This window comes from Choristoneura fumiferana, unplaced genomic scaffold (genome assembly GCF_025370935.1).
Source record: "Choristoneura fumiferana unplaced genomic scaffold, NRCan_CFum_1 Sck3bRy_348;HRSCAF=598_pilon, whole genome shotgun sequence".
In the NCBI taxonomy this organism is placed as follows: Eukaryota; Metazoa; Arthropoda; class Insecta; order Lepidoptera; family Tortricidae; genus Choristoneura; species Choristoneura fumiferana.
In genome coordinates this window covers 163637-170104 of record NW_027413003.1, presented here as the reverse complement: position 1 = coordinate 170104, position 6468 = coordinate 163637, and positions in this window count along the sequence as shown.

Below are 6468 nucleotides of genomic sequence, written 5' to 3'. Positions count from 1 at the left end.
CAATATTACGCTATAGATAAAATTAACGTCACGCGTCCTAGAGACTACATTAGTACCTAACTTTTTTTGTGCGGGAAATGTCCTTAAGACTACTTGGTAGTCTCTAGGACATTTCCCGCACAAAAAAAGTTAGGGACTAATGTAGTCTCTAGGATGCGTGACGAGTTAAGTAAAAATGTTATTTTCAATAATGCACATGTTTAAACAAAAAAACATGTGCAATACTGAGAATAACAGATTGTGCCGAATAGAAGAAGACAACCAAGTTCACGGCACTTGGGCAATTTTATTATTAAAATCAGTACTTACCAAATGTTAATGTACCACGTTTTACTTTTTTCAATGGTCTACTTACTACTATTTTGCTTAGATCTCTCTGCGCTATAAAGGGTATAGAGAAAGGGAAGTAAAGTTTTAATTCAGATTTATCAATTGCCATTTATTTATATCATGACAGGCTAGCAACCTGTCACTATTGTACCGTTTTTGTCAAACTTAACTAAACCTATAATTGCTAAAAGTGGTTCCGAAGCGGTAACGTTTCGTGTGCTCTGCCTACCCCATTTGGGAATACAGGCGTGACGTTTGTGCGTGTGTAATGGGCTATGTTTTGCAGTATTATAGTAGTTTATGCAACAGTATCGTAATAGGGGTCACATGAGTGTTTTAAGGCCTAATTACGTACAGTTGCATACAAATATTTTATCTACATCCATATATTAAATCCTCTATCATGTGTTCCGCGAACCCTTGAGAATGACCTGCATTGCAACGAGTACTAGGTATGTCTGCCCCACGACTTGCGCCCGGTGCGCGCCCGATGACGACGACCTGCGCCTGCTGGTGAACGCCCCGCTGCTGCACCTGTACTGTAACTGTAATGAATGATGTATGAAATCTCATTACGATATAGATTTCTGTATCCCCCGTGCTGTACTGCCGTGGTCATAATAGAATTCAATATCGTAATGATGGTCGTGGCTGTCGTAATCTGTGGTTTTGAACGCATAATGGAGGATATACTATATGGGTGTAGATAAACATACATTTGCAATGAGATTACTGGCTATAATCAACTACATAAAATAAAAATCGCACGTCATGTTTCTGACTCCGTTTAAGTAACTATGAGATAGTCTCACGGTAGATTAATGTTCAAAATTAGATTGTAGCCGATTATTAGTGGCTTCATGTGCATGTCACATCGCGTAGCAACAATTTATAGCAAATTTTCACAATGACAATAATTCTTATTCTAAATATTACATATTATACATACACAATATTCGAAAAAGTGTCATCGTCTTTACCGGTTCTTAAAAAACTTTATCATGTATATTATGAACGGCGGTAAAATGTTTTACTTATTTACACAAAAAATCAAGGAAACATATTTTTAAAGCAGTCTTTGAAATAACATCAACTGTATCAGAGAAATCAAAGTTTTATTGTCGTATTTTAACTACAGAAATTTATGTTAAGGTTAATACCTTCAAAATTTAATTCACATTCCTCTTATAGTTTCCAAGTAAAATGCCTGTGATGTGACAGGGACGAACAATAAGGGTTCCATTTTTGGAATTTTACATTGTTACCGCAACATATTTAGAATAACTAACTAAGAACTAACTAAGATCATATGGACGTAGAGTTCGAAATCTAAACTAATAAAACTAGGGACTGTAGATTTGGCAAACTGATATAAATCTGATAATAATCCAATCATTTGGCAGTTACATCCTGTTCATCCTGGCCAGGGTCATCTCCGTAGAAGGGAATTTCTCAAAAGTTAATGGCAAACACAAAAAAAACTACACAGTTGTTTAATTTCAATGACAATGCGTTTTTATAATAGACAACACCTAATGCTGCAGCCAGAGTCGTCTGCTCATGACGGAACTCCTTAAAGCACAGATATGAAATTTTACATGTACGTTCAGTTTTGATGTAGGTATACATGACTTTATGAGACACTAAAATATATAACTAAAAAGATAAAAATAATTGAAATAAAAAAGTTCTCGAAAACAAGCAATTACTTAAGTTGTTAAGAAAGTTACACTATCCCTGACTGACACAGACTACTTTTTCTCCGAAAAAATGCAAAATTTCCGCGGATAAAAATAATTGAATACAAATCCGGAGTTGATTTTCAAAATTCTTTCAAAGATACAATGCCTCTCATTGACAATTAAGAATGTTATAATAGAACAAAATAGAAATTCATGTCCCGCAGAAACTTTACAATTTCTCGGGATTAAAGTAAAAAAATAGTGTAGCTTTCTATCAGTTAAGTTTTTTTGTAAATCGAACTAAAGATTTACATCTATCCCGCGGGAACTTTGCGAGTTCCCTAGATTAAAGAAGCCTGTTTTCACATTACAGGGACAGCTGTGTGGCTGTGTACAGAATTAACTTATTCTTATCCCGAGGAAAAATGAAATGAAAGGAAATGCGTAACTATTTTAACATTTTCTAAAATTGCACATTCCATTCCAAAGTTAGCCTTGGGGGAGGCCTATGTTCAGCAGTGGACGTCTTTCGGCTGACATGATGATGATGATTCCAAAGTTGGTACAAATATGATTTTTGAATAACAAAATTTGCACCATCTGTCTGAATCTAAAAAAACATCTGCCTGTATTTGTATAATTCCATTAATCCTCCGAAAAATCAATCCAAACACGAAAAAAAAGATCGCAAAAAGTAAATGTATGTTACTCCAAATTTAACGCGAGCGAAGCCGCGGGAAAAAGAATAAGAATAAGAATTTTATAGGGTTCCGGAGCCAAAATCGCAAAAACGGAACCCTTATAGTTTCACCATGTCTGTCTGTCTGTCTGTCAGTCCATGGCTTTGTTCAAGGACTATCAATGCTAGAAAGCTGCAATTTTGCACGGATATATATGAAAACTATGCCGACAAAATGGAACAATAAAAAATTAAAAAAAAAATTTTAAGGTTACCTCCCATAGACGTAAAGTGGGGGTGATTTATTTTTACTCATCCAACCCTATAGTGTATCGTCGGATCGGTCTTTTAAAACCATCAGGGTTTGCTAAGACGATTTTTTGATTCAGTGATTTGTTTGCGAAATATTAGCGTCCAATATTAGGGGGATTTGAAAAAAATCAGGATGGTAGTAAGTATATCAAACTTAAAAGGAAAACGGTTAAGTTTTCTTGAGAATCATTAGTAGTTTAAGAGTAAATAGCAGCCTAAGGTATAAAATATACCTAAACTTGGAATATACCGTACAAAATACGAAATCCTTAAAAAATATTACTTAATTTTTTCGTAATGGCTACGGAACCCTATTTCGGGCGTGTCCGACACGCTCTTGGCCAGTTTTTTATTCTACTTGCCGTGTTAGAGCGGTTTCGTATTACTACAATCCGAATCCATGAAAACACCGGAGTAACTGGAGTACAGACGAGTAATCGTAGCACTATTTTTAACCCCCGACGTAAAAAGAGGGGTGTTATAAGTTTGACCGCTATGTGTGTCTGTATGCGTGTCTATCTGTAGCAACGTAGCTCTTAAACAGGTGGACCGATTTGATTGCAGTTTTTTTTTTATTTGAAATCAGGGCGATGGTTCTTAGACATGCTTTTTCAAAATCGGTTCAGCCGTTTTTGTGATTTTGAACTTTGAAGTTACAAAATCGGGCTCGGGAGTTTTGGTGGAATTGGTCGGAAATCGGATTGCGTATACCTTTACGCCTTTGTGTGGAAAAATTTGAAGAAAATCAGGATAGTAAGTATATCAAACTTAGACTGAAAACTATAACGGTTAAGTTTGCTTGAAAATTATTAGTAGTTTAAAAGTAAATAGCAGCCTAAGGTATAAAATTTACCTAAACTTGGAAGATTGCGTATAAAATACGAAATCCTTAGAAAAATATTACTTAATTTTTTCGTAATGGCTACGGAATCCTATTTACGGCGTGTCCGACACGCTCTTGGCCGGTTTTTTTTTTCGGATTATTCCATAGAAATTGAATGAAAAATTAAAATGTGGACCGTAAGAATTGTTCTTAGTATATAAGTAAATGTGTCTAATGCAAATAATTAATCATGATATCGTAATAATAAAGTAAAAAAATGCGACGTTGCCAGCTCATCATCATCACCCCAGCCTTTATACGTCCCACTGCTGGGCACAGGCCTCCTCTCAGAACAAGAGGGCTACATCCTTGTTCCTCATAACCCTTGCGTATATTTTTATGTACTTTCAGTAGATCAAATAATTTTAAAAATATTTGTAGAGAACATATTTTTGAGTTTCCAGTTGTGTAGATATTACTGAAAGGCTTGCTCATGTGTACATATGTTTGATTGATGAATCTGCTCAGATATAAAAGTACCCTTCCATGTACATTTATATTTGAAGCCTTGGTTATGCTCATATATTTGAACTCGACTGTACAAGCTTTGCTTAGTTTGGTACTTGGTCAATTGGTGTCAAGTGTCCCACGATATATTTTTTTTATGCTAATATTTTTATACTGTCGGTTTTATCAATACAATTTGATTTCCCTGCCAAAATTTGGTTTACCTCTTTGCTCCAATTACTTATGCAAACTATATAGTTCGCCAGTTTTTCTGTATCACATGTCAAGAAATTGTAATCCAGGTGTAACGTTATAGCTTGCGGCGGTGTAGCTTATTATAATCCGAGATATTACTTATTAGACAACAGTTTTAAAATTTCATATACAATATTTTCTATCTGTGCAATCTGTATGGTTGAGCATTTCAAAAATTGCAGTTTTTCGTATTCGTGATGCTAGTGCCAATCTGCATTTGAACGAGTTTTCGACTCTTAAAACTTTATTTAATTTCGCTTGCAATTTTGTCAGCTGTTTCTTCGTGGACTCTGCTTCAGAATTCCATTTTTTGTTCTTACGAATTCCTGAAAATTAATAAAATGAATTATTGGTTGGAAATGTAAGAAACTGAACTAATTATAATGCATTATATATAATGCTGTATTGGATTAACACTAAGATAAGATCGCATAGCTGATCAACTAGTCAAGTAGGACCTTGCGGAAGGTCCGTCGAGATCGCAACACCATTTTACTCTCTATTCTTATCGCTGATCAGCAAGACACAGCTAGAGGCACAACCAGAGGCATTTCCATCTCAGACTTCTAGGCTGGCAACGTATTAGTATTTTTTTAGCTTTGCTAGTGTACCTATCAGGTGTTACATTTGCAAGTTTTCTTTCAATTGAAATATGACTTAAATCAATTATTATAGTAATAAGATTTTGAGCACAAGTAATACAATACCATACAACTATTTTTATTGAACACCACAAATCAACACAATGTACAAGAAAATCGCTCGCCGCGCATTCGGTAGCGCGTAGTCACGGCCGGGCCGTTACGCCAGCTAGGCCTTAAGCCATAATAATTACAAGAGAAGGTGCCACACACCTCTTAGCTGTATGCCAGTAATCAAGATTTTCGGACGATTAAGTAGGAAATGCTATGGTGTAGGTTGCGGTAACACATGACCCGACAAGTCACTAAATGCAGGTAAACTCTCACTTTTAAAAAGTAATTTTAAACTTGCACTTTGTGAAAAACCTAATCTAATTTGGCGTCATGGGGCATCATCAGAGGAAGCCTTAAGTTTACCTTTTGTATTATTTTTGTGAAAGTATAAATAAAGCTGTCGTCGACACGACAGCCTTGGGATCAATCGGGTAGAAGAAAAAACTCGCAGTTCGGGTAGTGGACTGTATTTCTTCGGGTAATTCGTATCGCGAATCGAAAAATCAATGTAACTTTCAACAACATACTTTTATGGGGTGTATAAGTTTGAATTCAATTTTCTCATAATCACCTTTTCTGGCTTTTGAGTTTCAACAATTTTTTTAAAAATATCTTTTAAACCTACATGCATGTTTCTTACATGGTTCGATAGCTAAATGTATGTAGATTATGGGGATATCAATAACTCAATACCGACAACAAGGTACCTTTTCCCAGATAACGCCACAAATCTAATTAGAAACTACTTAAAACTACAGCGTCGCGTGGCCGTCAGCAACATTTCCCCCCGCCGCATCCGCAGCGGAGGCTCCTTCTTCAGTCGGGAGAACAGCCAGCCGCGTCGTCGGCCGCCGGAACACGCCGCCCGTCGTGCGCACGTCCGCGCTCCGGACGCCACCATCCGGTCCGGGGAAGACAGCTTCTATGACCCCGCGCGACCGCACGTTCCGGGGCAGGTTGGCGTCTGATCGATGGCGCAGCGCATAGTCGCGCAGCGCTGGCAGCCACTCGGTGTAGCGGCGCGCAGCTCGGTGTCGGCCTCGCGGAAACATGTAGCGTTATCGCTGTACATGAGCCGGGGCACCCGCGACGAGCCGTCAAGCGCCGCAGCCAGCGCCATGATGGCGGAGTCGGTGGAGAGGTTGACCACCGTCTCGAGATGGACGGCGTGCGTCGTAAGGCACG